This window comes from Corvus moneduloides, chromosome 1 (assembly GCF_009650955.1).
Source record: "Corvus moneduloides isolate bCorMon1 chromosome 1, bCorMon1.pri, whole genome shotgun sequence".
Classification (NCBI taxonomy): Eukaryota; Metazoa; Chordata; class Aves; order Passeriformes; family Corvidae; genus Corvus; species Corvus moneduloides.
This window is the reverse complement of record NC_045476.1, coordinates 110,526,040-110,550,242: the sequence shown is the minus strand read 5'-3', so window position 1 is coordinate 110,550,242 and position 24,203 is coordinate 110,526,040. Positions and strand designations below refer to the sequence as shown.

The following is a 24,203-nucleotide window of genomic DNA, read 5'->3' as shown; positions in this document are numbered from 1 at the left end:
TTCAGTTTGGAGATCTGCACAGCTGAATGGGATATTTTGTACTTAGGGAAGGGTGAGGAAACAAAGTACCTTATTATCAAACAGGCTCTCTCTGAAAATGGCAATAAATTGCTTATGGCAAATTTCAGCTAATGATGGCCTTTCCCCACCAAAATACTGCATTTCTTCCTATCTCCAGACTACATCCAAATCCCTGTTCTCTGATATTGCTGGCATAAGGCCTTTAGGACAACCGCTTCAGCCACGCTGTTATCGGAGTAGCGCACATCCATGGAGTCATTGCTGAGTTTATTTATACTCATCCTGCCCTGGTGCCCAGCTCCCAGTGCCAGGCATGGCTGGGCAGTGACTCAGCAGCAGGAAACCTGGTGTTGATCCTTCTCAGCTCACATCCAGGACATTGCTGCTTCCTGCTTCCTAACAGGCATTGGGGCACTACAAAATCCTTCAAATAAATTCACAGCAGCCTTCATTCTGCACCCCAGACTGCCCCTACAGAATTCCTTGCCATGTGAAGCATTACATGGCCCCTTCTCCCCTTCACTCCTTCCCTCTTTCCACAGTGGTAGCAGATTTTGGAGAAACAGAGGCATAACAGCAAATTCTGCTGAGTTTTTACCTAACCCAGCTAAGAAAAGCAAACACAGCAAGGAAGTGCAGAGCCCTCATTCAGAGGGCTCCTTGGTTTTTGCTTGCAGCAAAAGATTTTGCTAGGCCTTACTTTGCATGTGTTTGAAGGCACAGAAGCGTATGAAGTTGAAGGCTTGTAAAAAAAAAAGGGCTGAGTCTTTTTTCCCCTGCATTTAAATCTCAGCAATGTCCTTAGACTACATTACATATATATAAATATGTGTGTGTGTGTGTGTGTGTGTGTGTACTATACACACATAATGCTGACTGCTTCTTATTCTGCTTCAGTCCAGCAAGCATGTTGCAGCTAACACGACTTTGTGCCACTTTTTCACCTTGTTCTTCAGGTGAGTCCCAAGAGGAGAGGACAGGCAGGTAACCCACAGATATTCCTGCCACAACAACAGCTTCTCCAAGCCCGGATCCTCACGAAAATTTGCCTCTGGAGAGGAAGAAACCTCACCCCCCCCCTCTTCTTCTTGCAAGTCTGACTCCCCCAGTGCACACAGCCCGCCGAGCTGGTGGCTCCGCCGCTGTGTGAGACATCGGACTGCCCCTGGAGCAGCTGAGGGGCACGAAGCGCCGCGGAGGACATCCACGTGCCCGTGCCTGCCTTTGCCAGGTCACTCAAAGGTGGGGATGTCTGTGTTGCCTGGCTTTCGCACCTCTCCCAGCGGGAAAGGCTCCACTGGCGGCAGCCGCCGCCGCCGGGCAGACACCGTCCGGCGGCACCGCGGGGGCTGCGGCGCCATCGTGTGTCGGCATCGGGAGGGGACACGGGGACACGGGGACACGGGGACACGGGGACACGGGGCAGTGCAAGGCGGTGGGGCCAGTGTCGGGCCGGGTCTGAGCGGTGGCAGGGATGGAGCTGCCGGGTTCCACGGGAGGGAAGGGCAGAGTCGCGTCCCCGCAGCAGCAGCGCGTCCGCGCCGCTCTCCAGCAGCAGGGACAGACCCCGCAGAGGGGTCTCTGGCAGCAGGCAGGCTGCCGCCTCTGAGTGGCAAGGTCTGGTTTTTTGTACACTCTCTGATGATACACTTTTCCCATTTCCCGAAGACCTGGCCAAAGAGAGGAGCGTGACTAAAGTGCTTGACAAGATGGAGCCAGGGGAAGTGTAGGGATGGGCACGGCGATTTTGCTGTGAGGAGGGGCTAATTTCCTGAAAACAGTTCCATCTTTTCACTGAACCCAAAAATAATGGCCCAAGAGTTAACACAAATGCAGGTACCCTATGGAGGTGACAGGCTACTGTGCTCCATACTCCCTGTGATCTCTAGGAAGTGTGTGGATGCTCCATCAGGAGAGTTCTGTGGCACCTCTGCAGTATCCAGGATCTGCATTGTCCAATATCCAGCAAGCTCTTAAGTGCAACAATACGAGAAGCCGGGTATAAGGAACAACATTTTCACTGGAGAGCATTTCTTTCCACCTCTTACACCTGTTTGGTTCTGTTTGATTGGTTTTGTTTTTCGAAAGACTGTTTTTGCTCAGCAGTTTTCATTTGTTGTAAGCAAAACGTTTTTTTCCAGACCATAAGCATCGGCACAAAATTCAAGGTAGGGGTGTACTGAGGTCTTTAGTGCCAGTACAATGAAAAAAGGAAGAATTGAATAAGTGGGATAGCAGAGTCAAAAGCTACACAGGAAACTAATCATTCTCCAACTGGCATTTCTCCTCAGAACTCCGAAAAGCGCTTGTGGAAAAAAAAAATGCACAAAGAAGCAAATTGTTAATCAGTCCATGTAGACTTCTGGTCCTAAAGAACAGATAAAAATACCCCTCAGTGTGGAATTAAATGCCTGTTAAATGGAAAAACATTGTAGGGACCAAAATGAAGTGGAGAAAATAAGAAACTTAAGAGCACAGAAGTACCTATAAAAGGAAAGAGTTAAAAATGAAGGGGTAAATTACTATCCCACAGAAAAGATGAAGGCTTATTTTAACATGACTGAAAATGCACTTTAGTTATGGCATCATTCTCTCATTTTTACAGGTTATCTCAAAAAACCATGTCTTTAATGCCACTAACCTTTGGATATATTTGCCTCTTACATCCCTCCAAGGGAGGGCCAAAGCAGGCTTGGGAAAGGATGAGCAAAAATACACAGAGGGTGAAAGAGCATATTTATAATAAACTGATTCTGAACACCTAATTCCTATGCATTTAAATGCTTTTTGGGAGAATTCATGACATACAGCTTTCTTCTTCTGTTCTTTATTTTCAAACATCTATGACACTAAACACTTTGTCAACCATCAGTTAATCAGAACTCTGTGAGTGGATTTGGGGAATTACCTCAATAAATAATACAGTGTACTTATTTGTCCAAAGTATACAACAAAAATGTACATCATTTTATAATATCCCAGAATTATTTGCAAATTAATAGTAAATGCCTGCTTGCCTCCAGCCTATCTAACTACTAAATACAGAGTTCACTTGAACATCTGTATGTTTTTGACTGTAGGAGAGGGTTTCTCCTTTCCTAATGTTAATGGCCGATAATATGGAAAAATAAATCCACGTTCCTCAATAAGTGAATGTGCATTTAGCCTTGTTCCATTCTGAAATGACAATACATAATTTCCATTACTATGTGATACTCTGGTTATGATTATCATGAGTTTCTGCTTTGATCAAATTTATTTCATGAGTCTGTGTTTGGAAAGAAGGAAAAAAAAAGGCTGCTGGAACAAGTTAAGAAGCCCAGCTGGGTCTTCTACTTGATACTCCCCTCACAATCCAGCATCGCTACCCTATCCTGGAATAGCACCAACCAACCAAATCCCTGAAGCCTCAGACATATATCCAGATGTGCTGACCACATATGTGAACAAATGTGGGTGAAGGCAGTTTCATTTCAATGGTGGCAAAGAGACCATGAGTGCTCAGCAAATATGTGATCAGACTAGTCATATTTAAAGCATGTAGCAGACATCCATGTATCAAATCTTAGGGATGACGCTTTGGAAACTGCAGCTCTGGCCAGTTCCTTGCCTGATGATGCATGAAAGGGTTTGGTGCTTTTCCTTCAATCCAGCAGGTGAACGGATTGTGCCTTAGTTCATTGTACTGCGCTGTAATGGCCCATATCAGTGTTTCATAAAATGGGTGCTGAGCTCATCCCTGAATGGAAAAACATTATTTGCAGTCATAAATCTCTAACTACTTATTGATGGAATCAGCACAGTCATTGTGAGCTCCTTACAACTTTATATGGTATGGTATAAACTTATATTTTATTATACCCTTTCAAGAGAATGTATTTTCTTCTTGGGCTCATTGGTGATAAAACTCCTGCTACAAGTAGAGGGGTAGTAGCTCTGGCTTAGCTCCACCATCAGATCTGCAAAATTAATTAACATTTTTATTTGCTCTTTTCACTCCATACTGTGGCAATTTTGAGCAAGCAGATCCCAACGTGGTTTTAATGCATGTGCTAGGAAAAGAGTAAGGATGCAACTCAGTCATAACTCAAGGGAATGTTTGTCACCTATAAAATTGATGTCAGAAAATAAAAATAGAAAGAGTGATAAAATAAATGCAATATGTGATAATGGGTGCCAGCATTGCAGACAAAGCAGTGAAGGCACTGCCTTGCCGTAAGTCTAGTGTGAAGCAAAGATCATGGAGGCTGGCTGTGGATCTTGAGCAGCACCCTAAGTAAGAGGCATAGAGCAAGTGACTGAATAGGTTAGCACTGAATTCAACAATATCTTAGTTTTTGCTTGATTTTTCAAGCAGGCGAAGCATTAGATGATCATTTGTGGTATTTGCACACCCCTGAAGCCGTTTGAAGTGTTGCCGTCTGCTTTTTATTTGAAAATCTCAAGTTTATGGATCATATCACCTAGCAAGAGTGTAACAATATCTATTACAATATCCGATTTTTCCCCTTTCCATGTTCCCTGCATAGCAAATGGAACAATAAATACAGAAAAGCTCAGGTGATGACTGATTTGTCATCAAAATATGCCAACACCTATTTGAGGGCTCAGGAAGGTTTTTTGCTTTACATCCTGAAGTCTGTGAAGCTCTCTGATTTCAGAGGGCATTTCAGAGACTACTTACTTAGAGGGAACACTGCCTTTATGAGAGAAATTCTGCAGGAACCAGCTTGCAACATGCTCAGGAGTGAGCTGGCTTGCTGAAATCCCCTGCCAGCTCAGTGTGTGCCAGCACAGGTAGACCCCTGCATGCGCCTTCCTCTGCATAGGTGTGTGTGCATGAAACGTGCTCATAAATATATTCTAACTGTTGGAGGAAACAAAATTATAGCAGCTGGTAGGAGATGGCACTTTTATAACTGCTTGCTAATGTTTCCATAGCTTATCACCAAGCATTTTAGAACAGTGGTCTTGCCAGTAAGTGCCAGTTCTTGTTCAGTTCAGTTTAATAGCTTAATAATGCATAATTTGAGTTCTTGGGTACTGGTAGTGAAAGGACACTACACTCCATTAAGCCCAGGATATTTATTTTGAGAAAAATGAATGAGTGCACAATTTTCTGGGAGCACTAATAGACGTAAATGGATTTCAAAAAGCCTTTTACCATTACAGAATAAGACTCAGCTATGGGTCACATGCTCATCTCCCAGGATACACCCAGAACGCAGTCTGTCACTCACTTGTCCTGCACTAAAGAAATTCTGTGGATCTTGCTGGGAGTGTCCTTGATTCATTGAGCTATGAATGGGATCAGAGTCAGGCCTCTTATTTTTAGAACAGGCAGCACTTTTTACATAAAGATATATGGTTTTGAAACAAGTTAATTCAGCCTTATATTGATGATCTGGAAGGCTACCCACTAGAAATAACACACACCCACACACACCCCCTCCCCCCAGAAATTCTGTTATTGTCTGATTCATCCACACAAAGGGATGTTGGTCTCAGGATGGTTTAAAGTTCTTTCATTGACTGGTGGGTTTTGCGTTCAGACTTTCTACACCCTCTCTTCCAGAGCTCATGTGCAATGGACTGTAATATAATGTAACACCTTCCCTGCTGCTTCCTCTGGCCTCAGCACCATGGATTAGGTGGCTACGGGGCCATAGAGGTACTTACATGAGTGATGGACATTTGGAGCTTGTTCAGCATTCCTCATGTCTATGGGGCACCACACCCTTCCCACACTTCAGACTTCTTAGTTCCTGAGTCTTCAACACAATTATGCACTCAGCAGTGTACAGTACAGGAGACGTTATTTTGTAATATCGGATTAATATTTCTCTTGTGGCTGTAACATCTTAAGCCTCCAGACTAGCATTCTGCTCTGGTGTTAGAACAAAATTGCTAAGAATAGAAAGAGGAAAACTGGTCAAAGACGTTTGACACACACAATACATCCAGTGTGGCAATGCACAAGGCTTGCCTATGTTCCTTTCATGTCACTGGAGGGAAAGGGAAGTTGGAATATTTTCTGTTGCTAAAGCATGGGAACTTTATTCCCTTCTGATCAGGTTGGTTCATCACTTCTCCCCCCAACATCTCTCAGTCTGTTACTTCGATCACCTCTGATTCATCTTCCCACTTGCTAAATATAATGTATTCTCTTGAGGAGATGGGATCCTTTTTTCCCAGAATGCCTGGTGTAAATGCCTAAATGAATTGCTGACAATGTCTTGCTTCAATTTGAACCTGTTTGTCCATTGTTACTAGTGCTAGTAAAAGTTATTTGGAAAATCTACCCATTTTGTACCCATGTCACTCATCTCATCTCATGTCTAAATAAGAAACAGATAAAATTCATGAGCCCGTATGCTGAGCCAATGCTTGGCATATAAACAATAAAATATTAAAACATATGAACAAGAGTAAAAAAACTAAAAGGTTTCACATTTCACTTTTTATCACATCTCATTTTCACTTGTCATGTGCATTTGGAAAACCATCCTGTAGCAATATTTTCCTTTTCAATTTATTTTTATTGAGTGCTCTTCTTTTTTCAATCCACTCACATAAATATGACAATATGTGTTATCTATGGATGATTCATTTATCTTGCTGACAGTTAGCCTGTCCAATGAATTAGAAACAATCACAGCTCCATGACATCTATTTATACTTCCCCTCTGGTTTTGCTACGTTTAAGAGGAAACTACAGTCTTAATCACCAAGGATGTAAATTTTAAAAAAAATAGACAGATAGATAGATAGATAGATAGATTTGAGGGCTTGCATTTGAGTTAAAATATTTTTTCTTTTAATTTTTTAATCATGCTGAAGACACATGATTTTCTGCAAGCAGTTATAATATTCTATTGAATATCACACTTATGACATAATATAATTATTAAATATCTTATTTCTGGTTATTCTCCCTCTAGCTGCAGTTTCTTCATAAGTGATTATGCTTGTATTTGAGCACCATAGACAACTTCACCCAGAAAAAGTTTTTTTCCATATAACTACTTTTCCCTTCACATTGTTCTCCACAGACGAGCTTTGAGCCCCCTCAGCTCTTGGGACTGTTGACCTGGAGTCAACCTCTGTCACAGCCATCTCTGATGGTTTTAAAGGCAGTGATGCTAAAGAGAGTTTCCTAAGCACAGTTCCCAAGGTCAGTTGGAAAGCAGAATTTGAATCCATATTCCATAACACTTCCAACTTCAGGGAAAGTCCTAAATAGCTTCTTTTATCACCAGCCATACTGGGGACAAGGATGTGACTTCTAGTTCACAAGAATGCTTCTGTTGTGAGAACCCTTCCATGTTCAAGGCCTACCTCTGAAAAACAGGATTTACAAGTTGGTATCTGCAGTTTCTATACGAAGATGATCACTAGAAACAAGATATGACACTGAACTTGAGTGTGAACAGGAGGGTCTGCTCCTCAGTACCTCACCAGGAGGTGACCCACACAGAGCAACACTTCTCTCTACTTTGAGAAGTACTTGCTAAAGGAGGGGGTTCTGACATGCCCAGGAACTTTGCTACTTTTACCTCCTACTTCCACTTTTTGCACTGATCTCTGCACTCTGCCCTCTGATCACATATTATCTCTGCTCTAGCCATGACCCAGGAAGGGAATAATTTTCCTGTGTTTAGTTCCACATTCATACATACGGAGTTAGTCCTACAAAAGCTTACATTTGCAGCTGGCAAAATGCTATATAACTTAGAGTTTCACCTTGCCTCCAGTCTTTGATGAATGCTATCATTGACACCAAAGTCACTGTGCCCTTATAGGTACCACAATCATTTTTGCCAGTAGGTCTGATGAGCTGTGGGAGTGCCTGAGAGCCAGCCTTTGCAAAGGGGTGGGGTGGATCTGACACAGAATTTTAGTGGAAAAAAGCTGTGGGCAGGCAACAATGCTGAGTCCTGCTCCCTCTGAGCAAAGGGTATTGAGCTTTGGAAGAGGTGTAAAAATTATTAGTAAGACACTTACTTATATAATAAGTATATATAATTACTTAGCACAGTAAGCTCCTGCTCTTTTTCTTGCGTGGAGTTGTTTTTCTCAATGTCTACTTCATAGAGTTTTCTCTGAGGCTGGTTTTCATTCAGGTCACCAGCACAAAAAATTCACCCACTGTTGAGTAAAGTAATGCAAACTGTACAACAGTACAACAGGAAGGAAATCAGGAGGAAAATCAGAAGATCAGAAGATCGTCCCAAACCTGCATATGCTTTAAATTTAGTAAAGCACCAATTGTCAACTAAGTGCCTTGTGGTTACAAACAGATCAGATGTTGAAGGCTAGGAACCATGAAATTACCAAGATTCACAGATACGTTTTGCATGGCTGCTAAATCTCAAAATAATTAGTACTGAGTATCTTAGCTAATAATCTAAAGCAGATGTTGGAAATTAGAGGCTAAATTATGTAATCCTGGATGCCAAAAGTTTATCCAAAAGTCCTATTTATGGCACGCCATTGTTTTGTTGTTTTTTACTTCAGTAAGAATTGAAACGTGGTTTAGAGCCATAACTGACAAAAACCCACATTTTAATAACTGTTCTGGGTTTATCTCAATGTACATATGAGCATGCCTATTTGGAAGATTCCTCATATACCCATTTTATAACTGTTAGCAATTTTGGCAAACAGCCATTTAAAGCAAATATAAAATTTAAAGGCAAGTTTCTCATAATTAGTCACGGTATAATCTACATTGCAATGTGCTCTGGGAGCTTGTTTGGGGGGTTGTGGGATGCAGTCACAGAAAGAGCCCTAAAAGGGATTTGATTAGAGGAGAATAGGCCCAGCTCTGGGAAAACATTTGTTCGCTTGCTTCAGTCAGTCTTCAGTCATGATGGTCCTTACACATATTCTTAGAGGAGCATTTCCAAAATTTGGGCTGAATGAGTTAAAGAGAGAATTTCAGTGGCTTTGCTATGTTTTGAAACACAACATGGCTTTTAAAAACAGGTACAGCCCAATTAAAAGAATTATTTCTTTGAGGTCTGAGTACACTGTCATTTAAATGGGACTTGTAAATAGTACCTGCAAAAACACCATCTGGCAACTTTCACAGTATTAACATGTCTAAGCCTTCATGAAACTTGAAGAAGAAGTTGGAAACTGATTTCTAGCATCACATAGAGTATAGAAATACATAGAAAATTACATTTCTTCATAAAGTTCAATGAAGGAAAAAACAGGCTTCATTGTAACAGGCAGGCAAGCAAGCTCTATTGACAAAAACTTAATAAATAACCTCTTAAAAATAATTAAAATCTTTTAAATGTTCATTAGCAATACTAAATAAATCCCAGGTCCTTCAATCTGTCTATCTGTCTTACAAATCAGGACTACATTTGAGAACACAAGGCTTGAAATATTGACCTAAATAGTTTGTTTGGGCTGAAATTTTTGGAGCCTGAAATACAGGTCCTGCATTGTTGTCACAGCTTATCTCCATGATTTGTTCTACTCCAGCATAAAAGAAGATACACACAGGGGCAAATCCAGTTGTGTCTTGTTTGTTTGATGTGTGATTCTTTTTAACAGTCCAGTTATTTACAGTGAGTTTCTTCAAGACTTACAGAAAAATGGCACGCAGAAAATATAGTCCTGTCTTCTCACACCTCAGGCTTCCTGTATAATGAAACCTTCATGTAGACAGGAGTCTTGTCCTCCCTTTGCCTCAGTTTTTTGGTCTCCACAGCCTGGGAGACTCAGCCTAACCCCTGTGCCTTCAAGCTGTACCTCAGCTCTCTGCCATTAGGCAAAACCAGCAGCGTTTGTGCACAGGGAGTCCAAAACTGCTCCCAAGGGAGACAGCAGTGCCCAGACCTTGTCACTGCTCTCTTTATTCCTGTTCCCATTCCTCTTTGTGGTGGGCTGCTGCCACACTCCAGCCAGTTGTCCACAGATCCTGGGAATTTATACTGTCAGGAAATGTATATGGCTTTCCTCCTCAGCATTGGATCTGACCCACATATTAACCTCATTATTTCTACATCTGCATGACAATTAGCAGTTTGCTCAAAGAAAAACAAAAAAAAAAAAAAAGAAAAAAGAAAGAGCAAGCCAACAATAAATCTGTGTAAAAAAGCTGAGAATGGATAACTGTAAGTCTGATGGCTACAGCATGAAGACTATGGCTCTTCTTCTGTAAGGCTGCACCACAGAAACAGCTGAGAAACACAGGAGGTAGGGAGAAATTGCAAGCATTATGAAAATTTTGAGAAATGGTTATATGATCCCAGCATATGTACAGTGGAATTTACAGATCTTATTTTTTTCCCCCCTGTTCAAAAGCAAGAAACTGCTCCGTTTTTTCAGCACATGCACCACTTTTTATACTAAACTTCAATTCCAAAACTTTGCAAGATGTATGCACTGGATAATTCAGCTCCTGGATAGCTCTGTCTGCTTAAAAAATACTTTTTTTACAAAGTTAATTTATTCATGAGGAATTTTTTAAAGTTATGAACATGTTAATTGAACATGAAACTTTCAGAACTGCACTTTCACATAAATCATTTAACTTTGTATGCTAAATCAGCACGGCGGCTGAAGGAGCTGTTAGGTAAGTATTAACAGGACAGCCGCCGGTTGTCCTTTCATCATGCTATTCAGATAACCTCATTTGTGGTCCATAAATGACTCAGAGCCCAAGCACTGACAAAAATCTTCCAAAATCTGTGTTCAAAACAAGTCCAGCAGTATTCTGTGACAGAACCATCTCCACAACAGAGCAAGTAGTTCCAAATATCTCTTGTGAGATCCCTTTAAAAATAAAGTTTCCCACAAAGATATTGCTGACTGAGTTTATGGAGTCTGATTGGGCTTTTAGCTTAACTGCAAATAATTCCAGCCCCATCTACTGAGTCATTCTAAATTTGCAACACATCATATATTTAGAGAAAATACAGAGAAAATATACAACACTTCTTCACCTATTTGAACTGTAGGTTGTTCAGAGAAGAGATGTTTTCTTTATGATTTTAAAATGAAAACAGCCCTACTAGCAGTTACAGTCTTAAAACAAGCAGCAGAAATAATTAATGCAAAAAATGTCAAAAAATTCTGAGGCTCACTGACCCAAAAAGTCTTTGATGTTTAAGAGAAGAATTTCAATAAATTTACTTTACTTTAGGTTGTTGTAACAGACACCTGCAGCAACAGGGACAAAACCAGTCTCCCTTTTCCAGAACTCACTACAGACAGTTCAGTTAGGACAAATTCTGGATTTCTGATAAGAAGTTCACACATCTTGTCAGTGTACATTTGTGATCTCCTATCTTTGAGGAACACTAAAAGGGACAGGTTAAGGACAGAATAAATATGCTATCCATTCACTAGGGAAGCATTACATATTACACCTGGACAAGTCAACAGAAAGGGCCAGATCCTGTCCCCTAACAAGGCTTTCCTCTGCTCCCTTCATCAACACAAGGCTGCCATAAAGACTTCACAGGTCACTTTACCTCGGCACTGCAGAACTCATCTTACAGCTTTGGATAGTAGAGAGCTCCTGCTCCACCTCACTCCACACAGTCTGGAGGTGAGGGGAATGGTACCAGATACCCACCATCAAAGCCATTCCTTGTAGTCAGACCAGCTTTTGGGAGTGTCAGACCTGCTACCAGGGACTGCGCCCATGTTGGTCACCCAACTCTGGAGGGTGGCATCAGGGTAGGAGAGCAGTTCCAAGGAGATATTTTATTGGACCAAGTCCACCTGGCCACTGCTAAAGCGAATTAGATTGACTAACTTCATTCTTCTGCTCTGAGAGGGAGCTGGGCTACTAAGAACCCTTTTGCTGCATTACGAGGGCCCAGATATCTCCCACAGCACAGGGCCCAAGTTGGAGTGTTCCTGTATACTTAGGCAGTCCCCTGTGTAGCTACACCTGATCACACACTGCTGAGGTGATGGTGATGAGTATTTAATCATTTCTCTACCAAGTCGGTTTTCTGATAGTTGGAGTCTGCTATGAGCTCTTGGTGTTTCAACAAGAGCCCTTCCCATCTCTGAGAGATGTGAGTCCCTCCAGCAGCAGAAACAGGGCTTCCCAAAAGCACCATCTACAGCTTTAAGCTGAAATATGGTATCACAGCCCCAGGCTGCCCACTAATAAGAGCAGCTGGGAAATTCAGTATGTGACTGTCCAACAGATCCTTAGGCATCCTTAGGGAAAGAAGCACAGCATGCCAGGTTAGATAAATCCTTCTGTCACACCTGAATAATACCTTCAAAACGCTTTCTAAAAGTTTGAAGAAACTTATGCAACAACTCACATCTCAACACATTTTTGCACTGCAAGCTAGTCACAGACAGCTCTTCCCATTCGTTTGTTTCATGAACTGTGTGGGACAATACCAGGAAAAGGCTGCCTTTTTTTAGCCAGGAGAAATATTTCCTCAATTTCTTTAATTGCAGATAGCTTTCCAATCCCACACTCACAGACAGGCTCTGAGACTCTCTTCCAAACTCTTTCTTTTACTTCCTGTATGGCTTCATACAGTTCCCATGCAGACTGCTGGACTAATGAGATAAACTGGAGCTCGGCCCAGTTTATGTAACACTGGTGCTATACAGCTACTGAAACTGAGATGGAACAGTGAGGTGCTTTAACTAAAGAGGGTAACATTCATTAGTGATGGGATTAGAATTAATTTATAAAATGTGATTCAGGCACCTAAACATAGGTGTGAACAGTGTAGTTGTCTATGATGAGGCAGCTGTCTGTGGCACCATTATATACAAAGGAGGTTGAAGGGTCAGTTCAGCTTCCTAAATCATAGGTGTCCTGTGCTGTTTGGGATTCTCAAGGGCAGCTATTGCAGAAAGCTCACAGGGAATTTGTGTCCTGCTGCAGGGCAAAGATTCTGCTAGAGACCAGGCAGGATGGCCTTAGGCTAGTTTACTTGCCCACACATGGGCATCCACTGCCATTTGAAATTGAAAATTTGAAACTCTAGGAAATCCAAGGTGTACACAAGGCTAGAAGAGCAGACGACATCTGTGGGACGTCATCTGAAATGACAGATAAATATGCTTGTGCAGGCAAAACACCCTGGCCAGCTCAACAGGCACAAGAAAAATATTTGAGGGTGACCAAATGATGATCTATATGTCCTTGTCCAGGTAAATGGACCACATCCCTAGTCAACGCAGTTGGGAATGCAGATGCTGACATCTGTTCAGTAATCCTCTAGACCCATCCACTGCAGGGGCAGGTTCCCCAGGAGACATGGGGAGGATTCACAGAAACTGGTCTAGTGTTTGAATTAGAAGTATCTTATCTTGCCTCGTGTCCTGCTGCTGTTCCAGAACATTAAATGTCTGCCAAGGGTCCTATGTCATACACACACTGCACAGATTTTCCAAAGACAAGGAGACATCTCACACAGCACCAGGAGCCCATTTTTAGGCAACTGAATCCTGCAGTAGCTCACACTGGTTATAATGGCACCACCAAACTCGTCTATTGATACTCACCCTGTAGACAGCTCATTGTACAAGCTTGAACTGGATCTTCACCTCCAGCTCTACCTGAAGGCTGCTGTGCTGTAATGCTTCAGACTGCAGGCTGTTTCTTTACTTTGTGTCTACCACTGTGGCACCCTGATCTCAGCTTCTTCCCCCAGCTGTGCTGAAATAGAACCATTGAACCATAAAATCAAATCACAGAATACACAGAGTTAGAAGTGATCCACAGGGGTCATTGAATCCAGCTACTGACTCCACACAGGGCAACCTAGAAGTTAACCATGTATCTAAGAGCGTTGTCCAAATGTTTTGCAAACACCAAGTTCGGGTCCATGACCTCTTCCCTGGGGCACCTGTTCCTGTGACTGACCACCCTCTCACTGAAGAACTATTCCTAATATCCAATATGAACTTCCCCTGATGAAGATTTAAGTTATTTCCATTCATCCTATCAGCAGATAGCAGGGGGAAGGGAGCAGCGCCTCCCTCTCATTGTAAAGGAAGTTGTAAACAGCTGATTGTCCTGTATGTGCTGCATGATGGCACTCAGGATGATGTGCTCCATCTCCTTCCCTGGCATGGAGGTCAGACTGACAGGACTGCAGTTCCCTGGATCCTCCTTCCAGCCCTTCTGGTAGACAGGCATCACATTTGCTCACCTCCAGTCAACTGGGACCTCCCTGGTAAGCCAGGACTGCTGATAAATGATGGAAAGTGGCTCAGTGAGCACTCCCACCAGCTCCCTCAGCACCCTTGGGTGGATCCCATCTGGACCCACAAGTTACAATTACTTTAATTACAAGTAGTAACAAAACATATCTCACTATTGAGAGAATAACAAGCTTTTGTTTGTTTGTTTGAGGTTGAGCAAATCTACCACCTGAAACTGCCCATGAGCAAATTCCTATTTCCAGTGTCAAGTTCCCTGCAACACCCAGGACCACAGTGACACAGAGAACAGACACCTTAATTTTTTACCCCACTCCCATCTCTTTAATGACTTCCAAATCTCTTCAAGAACCCACATAAGCCTCTCTAGCTGCTGAATTCCAAAGTTTTCCCTGCCTTACTGATTCAACCCAAATCTGCCTGAAAATGGATGAAAGGCGGTGAATACCTGGTTCAGTGGTTTCAGAGTGTTCTCTGGTCTGGAGAGAGTATCCTCGGATGGAGCCCTCCGAGCGTCATTAATTCTGCACCTGCTCAGTGTGCCCATGGTATCATCTGATTTTTTATTTCTGTACAATTTCTAACATTTCTCATTATTACCTTGGCACCTGGGGACTGTGATTTGCAGGAAGGGCTCTTTTCCAGGTCAGGCAGAATTATATTACAGTTCCAAGACATGTTTGGCAATTGCTAATAGTGGCTATTCTTAGATTTTTTTTCTGTTCTTCTCACAGTTCAGATCTGTCCTATTTATGTCCGTCCCCCCCCCCCCCTTCTTTTTTTTCAAAAAACAGAGATTTTAGACCTGTAACAGTTTTCACTGCAGTCCTGGGATAAATTTTTGCTGCTTTTAAAAAGGTTTTCCATTAGATTGCTTCTGCTTTGATTTTTCTAAAACTGTGGTACAATTATTTTGAACCTAAATCTGTATCTCTTCCATGATGCAACAGCATCTCTCAGAATAAGGTCTGAATTCCTGTCTAAACCATTTATTCACGGGGAAATTTTTTTTATATATCCAATAATACCTGGTTTTGACATCTGGATATGAGATTTAAATCTTTTTGAGGGTCCTGCCCCTCAGTTTTTGCCATTTATTTGCCTGCTTTTGGATTTGCACTGTTCTAATTCACAAAACCAAATTTAGTGACCCTCTCAATGTCTGAAAACATCTGGGGCCACTTGCTGAGCTAAGAGTAGCAGAGTAAGTAGAATTTGGCACCTTCAGTACCAGCAGAAATAAGCAGAAAAAAACTGCTTTCTCATTATCATTTCACCTGAACCCACACAGGCAATTGCCCTATGTGGAGCTAATTCTGTCTGAAACCCATGGTTCTAAAAAATGAGAGGGGTGGAAAGATAATTTGGCAGAAAAATGTACAGTAGATTTTCCAAAGCAGCTGCCAAAGTTTTCACACATGCATACAAAGAGAGGAAAAAATAGTGCAGTAGAGATGCTAGATCCTCTCTCAAGACATTTTTAGCATCTTGCAAAGTGATGACATTCCCAAAGGAAGGGAATGTACTCCTGAGTATACATTAAGTGCACCAACAAAGTACAAATTGTATTAACGTGCCATGAAAATTTGCCAAAACCAAAGACCTTGTTTACTTTCCATTTCACAGGTATCTCTGCATTTTGATTACTGCTACAAGCTGGTTATAACACCGGGGACATGTAGGCAGACACCTCACCGGGTGATAAATCAAAAAGGATCCATCTGCGACCTGCCGTGTATCACACATATCAGAGTAGTGTCTTCACAGAATATTTTCCCTGGAATATTTTAAAATCCACCTGATTTTTGACTGTCAGAAACACCCATTTTTGGCTGCTAGAATTCTCTCTAGAGATGCTGTGCAATGGAGCACCACAGATGATGAAAAAATCTGACCTGCTTAATGGAGGGGTTACAGGCTGCACATTAGAAAATGGAACATGCTTTTCTTTTTCTTGGTAGCTCACTATTGGAAGCGTCCTCAATGCTGTGCAAACATTTGTAAGGACTAATATTGCAACTGCTGCACATAAATTTACAGACAGGGAATGAGAAAGCTAGAATGACAACTTTAATAAAAAGGCCTCCAGCTGGAAATGTGAGGCTTAGTTCATGTCTCTGCTGTTCTTGTATAAATCAGGATTAACTTAAATTTTAAAAGAAAGAACTTACCCTGTTTTAAAAATGTGACATCAGACTGTGACTCCTGATCTGGATGGATGAGAAAGTTCTAGCCAAAAACGGAACAAGTAGTATTAGTTTCTATTTACTTAAAATGTGCATAAAGTGCATAAGTACATTAGTTTAGTTTGAGTACACTTGTCTTGCAATAAAATCAGAAATTCCATACAACAGAAAGGATTTCCATTGAAACTGTGCTCCATATCCCTGGTAACTCAAGCAGCCCCCTTGTCTGTTCTGCATTGAAATGCCCATATAGGGCATAAAAGTCTGTGAAGGTAACATTGAGCATTTGGAGAACCCAAATGCTGTCAATGTATTTGAGGAATAATACGAGAGGAAATCCCCATCTCAGCTTTGGCTTGATCTGCTAATCTTGCTTTCCAGCCATGTGTCATACTGTTTCTTGTAAGATACATCTCTGGCAAGAGAGGCACTGTGTTTCTGCTGAGTTTTCAAACGAGTAGGAACAAGCCAGCCAGTAGCTTGCAGACAGGTAAACAACCAGCCCTGCTGCTTCGTGTTTCAAATACTAGATTGTACCAATGCAGAAACTTTGCAGATGCTGCAACTCAAGTATTTTTTGGTTTTGCAAGTTCATTTCCTACTTGGTTCAGGAGAGTTTCTGAGAAATTTTGGCTATCTAGTAGGGCTTGAAAATTCTGCCATGAAATAGGATGAGTTTGTGTCCTGATGGTGTTTTGCTAGTAAAAGAAAAGAAAAATAGAGAATTTATTTATGTAGCTGATACACCACAGACAGTTGCAACCAATCCCAGCTATATGTGTGATTTACTTTTTCCAAAATTAGCACTAATCATAACTCAGTCTAGTGAGAATTGCCTTAAGAGTACTGTAATTGCTATCTAATGGCCTGGAGAGAAAGAGCCCAAATGCTAGAAGCTCGACACCAAGTGCCCCTCACAGCTACAACAGCCAGCTTCAAAGGGATCAAAACAGCTAAAAAGCACATCCAGGCCATTGACAAAAAGCATGTAAGTTGTTTGCTACCATACCAAGGCTAATGCAAGAAAAAGATCATCCTTCTTCCTTTTTTTTTTTTTTTTGGTCGGTGATTGAATCTCGGACCCAGAGCGGCAGGGAATCTGAATCGTTTGTTCAAAGGAGTGAGTTGGTTTTATACACCTTTCCAAGGCACAGCATTTCCTTACATGGCGTGACCTATCCCATGTTGCCACATCAGCAACACACTTCATAGGGATCTGCCCTGTGACACCTCCTCCCCCCAGGGCCCAGAGCAGACAAGCCTCTCTGTGCTGCCATGTGCTCCTTTGTGCTGCCATGTGCCTCTGCAGGCAGCTTTTACAGCTCACAACCCAATTCTCTCTTATAATTCTCCATACTTTTTTTTTTTTTAGTTACAGTCTCTCTTCTTAGAGGCACTGTTAATGGATTTATGTTGGAGCATAATGATGCTTCCTGTTTTGCTAGTTCTTCCTTCCATAATAAGTCCTGTCATTAGATTTGCCTTTTGCTTTCCACTGATGTTTTCAAAGCAGTAAATGCAGAGACTGCAGGATGTCTTTCCCTGGTGGTAATAGGTAATTAAAAACCTATCATTGTACAAACATAGGTAGGATTCTTTTTCTCCAAAGCATTAGTTTGCTTTCCTAATTTAATTTAATTTGAACTCATTATGGGTCTTCTTTCTTAGCCCATGGTTCCTGCTTCTTATGTGCATATCTGTCTTTCTCTCCTTTTCCAGACACAACTGGGTATAATAATGTTGGCTTTGACACAACTTCCTAGCATGGATATTTAAAATACAGGCTTCTTTCCAGTAAAGCCAAGGCTTCAGCTGCCACAAATTTCATTGCCAGACTTCTGCCCTGTGCTCCTGGCAATAATTTAAAGGACTGGAGTGAGATCCCTGTGAAGACTGCCCCTATGAACAGAGTCTTTTTTTGTTCCTGCTTGTACCAGGTGACCATGCACAGACGAACAGTGCAGCACAGGCAATGACCAGGAATGAGTACCTGAACTTTAGCGCAACTCTCCAGCCATGGAAAGGAAGGCCCTTGACAAGACTTCTCACAGCTTTCCCACAAAGATACACAGTTACACCCTATCAGGGCTGGCCTTCAACACATAGGCCGCTAAATCCCTGAGGTGGCGAGGAAAGAGGATGCAGAGCATCTCAATGCAGTCAGGACCATGAGATTTATATCTTGTTCTCTTACTTCCAAAAGAGCCCCAAGATCACCTGTGCTCCAAAAGTGGCACTTGAATATTAAACTGCTAATGGACGATGGAAGCACTTAGAAGGATCATCCAGTTGGCACTGGAATGAATGCCACCAAATTCCTGGGACAGCATAGTCCTTGAATCCTCTGTGTGTCCTCAGAGCCCCTGTACATCATTTATTGGTTCAGACAATTGTAATGGATTTCTCATTCCCTCCTGGAGATGATGCCTTATAAAAAGGGATTCTTGGTATCTGGCCAACACTTCAGTCATTATCGGAAGTAATGGAAAAATCTCTGTTCTTCCTTGAATGATCATAAACTAGTCATTTTCGGAGATAGTCTAAGGTAGAAATACATTTTCATGGTCATAGAAATGAAATTCCATATTTTTTTCATTATTCAATAACTTAAACACAAAATACAAGAAACAAAGAATTTTCATGCTTTGTTAGCAAGGATCCATTCAATTAGTATGATTTTCTAAACAGAAGACTTTGAGTTTGCACACAGAAAAAGGTGCAGAGTATTAGTCATAGGAATAAACCATTGATTGAACCAAGCAGTCCGCTGGGAATGAGGTGCTTTATATTCATTGAAGCAGATGCTTGGATTACATATTTTGTGTCAATTTGCTACATTCTTACTATTTGAGACACAATTCCTTTTTAATGACATAAGCAAGACTTTTGAAGCCAGTGTGAAAGAGCAAGCTGTCCCCATCTCAGAGAGGGGGTTCTTTGGAAGTCTAGATCATTATTTTTATGATTATGGCTTAATTCTTAATAGCTTAACTCTCAGGCAGAGTTCAGAGAGGGCTGAACTCAGAATGCATAGAAGTAATCTAACTACTTACATGGAAGTGAACCTATTAGAGCTCCCTCAATACCTTTAAAATGGCTAAATTATGCATGGTGTTGGGATGGGTTTTGCTGACTGAAAGTCAACAGTGGCATTCTGGAGGAGAATAATAATTACTCTATTGAGTTTGCATGTTGGCCTTGCTCTCACAGTGGGAAAGAATGTATGTGCTGCTTGTGAGACTATATGGAAGGAATGCAGATGCAGGCTGTTGCAATTTTTTTGGCCAAGATTGTGTCATTTCATTTTAAATTCCAAAATAAGGTCACAGTAAATTTTCTGCATCCGAGTGAGAGCTTCTTTTTTTCTGCTGCTTCAGTTTGCCAGAAACACGAGCCATTGTAAATTTCCACACAAAGCTGAATCCAAAAAGGACAGTGCAGATTTTCCACTGCACCTGTCAGGCAAGCAGTCACATCCACTGACTTCAAGAGACAAAAAGCTGTAACACCGAGTGCTTTGGCTATTGACTCTGGTAAGAACAGCAATAAGCCAGGTTTGAGAGGTTTTGACAGTCTCATCTAGAAAGAATAAAAATACCAGTGGAAGAAGAGTTGTTTGGAAAGTGCTTAAAAAGACATTGTGGAAGAAAGATTTAAACTGTACAGAAGGAAAAAATATCCATTCTTACCACATAAGAATTAACAAACCAACTATACATTCTGTGAAAGTGTTCTGAGTATGGTGAAATCCTATTGCTTAAGACAACATGTTTGCCCCTGGGGTTTTTCACCCTGAAAACTGTATTTTGATTTTTAGATGTTCCCTCCAGTGAAACTGAGTTTTACCATGGAAAAATTATGCTTGTTAGTTACAGGAGTTTTTTTAGCTTTCATTGGCATAGATTAGAGCCATAACCTTTCAGTGAAATAAGGCCAGAAAAAAAAGACAAGATTGCCCTCTCTCAAGTGACCTAATCTCTTTACAATTCTCTCTTTATATTTTTCCCTATGGCTAAATGATGAGACTAACAAGCCTCTTTGTTGTTTATTAATGGCATGATACATTTTGATGGTCATATTCTTATAATAAGCACCTGATTTTATTCCCAATTGGTCAAGCTAATGCATGTTATAATTTTTCTGGCATTGTTTGATTTGACACACTTGATTTTAACCAGATTTCAGCTGGAGCTATTTTTGGAAAAATACAGGAATAAGACAATGAAAAAATATGAAAAAAATATTTATACCAGTACTTTTTAAGAACTTGTCATCTTTTTTCTCTCATTTAACCATTTTTAGACATTATAATGCAGTTACCAGATATGAAAATAAAAATAAGTTAACTTCTAGGTTTCAACAGATCATAGATTTTGATAGAATACCTGATTTAAACACACCCAGAAAATAGGAAATCAAAGTCAGAAAACTACTATTTTCTGAGTAAGAAAGAGTTAGAGTTTTGGCCTGATGCTCCTGCTATCTGAAAACTATAAGGATTTTTTAATTAATAATTCAGGAGCTTATCTGAGTTGGAAGCAAATTCCAAGTTTAAAAAATAGTTTATTTCCTCAAAAGCTGATTAAGAACTCATGAATATGTGATAATCAGGTTCAAGAGCAACTGCAGAACCTGAGCATACTTAAATCCGTGGGACCTGATGAGATGCATCCCAGGCTACTGAGGGAATTGGCTGATGTAGTTGCTGAGCCACTCTGTATCATATCTCAAAAACCATGGTAGCCAAGCAAAGTCCCTAGGAATGATGGATGAAAGGAGGACCCTGGAAACTACTGACCATTCAGCCTCACCTCCATATGTGGTAAGATCATGGACCAGATCCTCCTAGAAGATTTGCTGAAACATATGGAAGACAGGGAGTTAATTAAAGACAGCCAACATGGTTTCTCCAAGGACAAATCATGCCTGAGTACTGTTGTGGCCTTCTCTGCATCAATGTAGAGAGACTGCATCAATGGACAAGGGAAGAGCTAGAGATGTCACCTACCTGGAGATCTGTAAGGCCTTTGATATGGTCCCCCCCAACACTACTATCTCTAAACTGGAGAGATACGGGTTTGATTCATGGACTGTTAGATGGACAAGGATCTGGCTGGATGGTTGTGTCCAGAGACTTCCAGTCAATGCCTGAATGTTCAAGTGAAAACCTGTGATAAGTGGTGTTCCTCTGGGGTCCATACTGGGACCAATGCTATTTAATCCCTTCACCAATGACATGGTCACACTGAGTGCACCCTCAGCTAATCTGCAGACAGCACCAGGCCGAGTGGTAACACTGATGGACTTTAGGAAAGGGTTGCCATCCACAGGGATCTTGACAGGCTTGAGGAATGAGCCAACCTTTTACCAAGGCCTGTGTGACAGGATCAGGTGAAATGGTTTTAATTTTTAAATTTAGATTTAGATTGGCCATAAGGAAGAAATTCTTTACGTTGAGGGTGGTGAGACACTGGAAGAGGTTGCCCAGAGAAACTGTGGCTACCCCATCCCTGTAAGTGTTTAAGGCCAGGCTGGATAGGGTTTTGAGGAACCTCATCTAGTGAATGGCATCCTTGCCTAAGGCAGGTAGGTTGGAACTAGATGACCTTTAGAGATCCCTTTCAGCCAAAGCTCTACCATGATTCTATGATTCTATGAAATAGGTGGCTAGTCAGACACCTACTGTCTGAGAGTAGCATAATTGACCAAGGGATTAGCTGGGTATCTACCCTATGGATTAATAGCTCAAGGGGAAGGAGCTATTACAGCTCCTAGCCTGTCTTTAGGATGACATTTCAGCCCTTACCTTGCACATTAGTCTTAATTGTTCCAGTAGAAGGAATAATCAGTTCTTATGTTCCCTGCAGGCTGGCAGCCTGAAATGTAATCTGTAATGAGGGTAAAGTCCTCATCTGAGTCACCTTTGTTCAAGATGAAAATCTATGGAATTTTGTTTTAAAATCTTCTAGGTGAGTTAAGATAATACCTGCAGGACAGCATGACTGTTCAATCACTTTTGCTAATTTCTCAGCACTAACAACTACATCAAACATATGTTCCACATTAAAAGCCCCTTGAGAAGAAAAGCAGTGATATGGTTGAGGGGTAGGATTAGGATCCCAATTTTGACCCCCAAATAATGACATCTTCCCTCCTCCTCCTCTGCCAGTTTGGTCTCATGGTGTGATGATGGTTATTCAGGCTGCAGGACCATAATCTCGGCACTGCAGCAGTGCTTACAGCTACATTTGCTAGTCCCTCAGGGACCCGGTCTGTCCCTGCTTCAAGCTGCGCAGGAGGCAGGCTTCTGTCTTTCTGGGTCACAGGTGATAAACAAGTATGGCCACCTCTTCTCCAGGGAACTCAGGATATTTCTGCTTGTGTCTGCATATGCTCTCACTCTGCAGGAAGATTAAAACATCTGTGGAGTGATCAGTACTTGAATGCATTTAAAAAAACACTGGTGACTTTCTGGAAAAAAAAATATCCAAAGCCAAACCAACCGGATTTAATTAACAGTTGTTATAATCAACAGTGTTATGTAGGGGCTTCAAAATGTCAATGATGCCTTAAGCAGTGACTAAAAAGAGGAGATTGATGTGCTACAGTAGCTACTCTTCAATAAATTCTACATTTACTCTGATTTACAAAGCAAAATAAGATTACTCTCCCTCTGTTTCCCCAAGTGTTAGTTGTTAATCTGAGTATTTCAGATATTATTAAAGCAGATAGGTTTGCAGCCTTTACAAAGTACTCCTCATTTACTGATACCACTCACCGTTATATGAGCAGAACAAACATTGAAAGGGATACTGATCCACCTCTCCGGCCCACAGCTTCCTACTGTGCATTTCCTACATCTCCTAAGCAATTGTAGAGTGTGACAGTTGAATGAAAATTGTCCCAGTGATTAAAATCTTACCAGACCATCCTATAGCTCCTTAACAAAAACTCACACTATGACCTTCCACAAGTCCCAGGCCTTAGGGTATTCATTGGATTCCAGCAGTTTAGGAGGTTGTGGCTGCACCCAAAAGCATGATGCCTGGTTCTGGGAGCAGCCTCCACAGTCTAAATGTGTCTGTTTCTCTCTTCCTCCTTCCCCTGTTCTTGAGTGTACATCCCAACCATTATGACATTCAGTCTACCTCCCTAGACCAGGCTGAGAAAAATGCAGGAGCACTGGTTCTGAGATGTGATTTGGAAGAAGAAAGGCAGTGGGCTGGACAAACCCTCCACAAGCCAGGAGTTGCAAAGGAGATGGAAGATAATAAGACCTAGAATGTGGATTCACTTGTAGTGAGATGAAATAAGATGGGGAAGGGGTTGGATCAAAAATAAGGTCAGAAATAGATGTTTGAGATGGGAAAGAGTAAACCATGGTTCTGCTGAAAAAGAGGAAGGCCAGACTGAAAATAAGCAGGGAGAAGAGTAAGAAAGCCTGAGTTCAGGTGGAAATCAGTCAAAAGCAGAGAGCTCTCTGCTTTTCACAAACATATAATAAAAATACCCTATGAAAATACCATTCTAGAGGCCTAATGTACACACTGCCCAAGATAGATTAATCCTACTCCAAGAATTGCTCTTTTTTGTTTTCATTTGCCAAAGCTAGTTTGGTCATTAGGTTAATAAATCTGTGCACTTCCCTCAGTTTTGCCCCAAAATAAGCAACGTGCTGGCTGTTTTTTAAACTGAATTCTTTCTCTTCAGAGGAAGCCAATACCTGCTGCTAAACTCAAAAGCCAGATGGTGCAGTTGGATGCATTTAGACATGACCCACTACACAGGAGGGAGTGTTGCCAATATAAGATGATACCTTTACCC

The 24,203-nt window shown here is 41.5% G+C and overlaps 1 long non-coding RNA gene across 1 annotated transcript; it reads left to right on the top strand.

Moving 5' to 3' along the window:
- Positions 1-899: 899 nt before the first annotated feature.
- LOC116450043 lies at positions 900-22,267 on the top strand. Its single transcript, XR_004242639.1, has 3 exons — positions 900-1,263; positions 15,820-15,945; positions 18,099-22,267. It is a non-coding gene; the product is annotated as an uncharacterized LOC116450043 (long non-coding RNA).
- Positions 22,268-24,203: the final 1,936 nt, after the last annotated feature.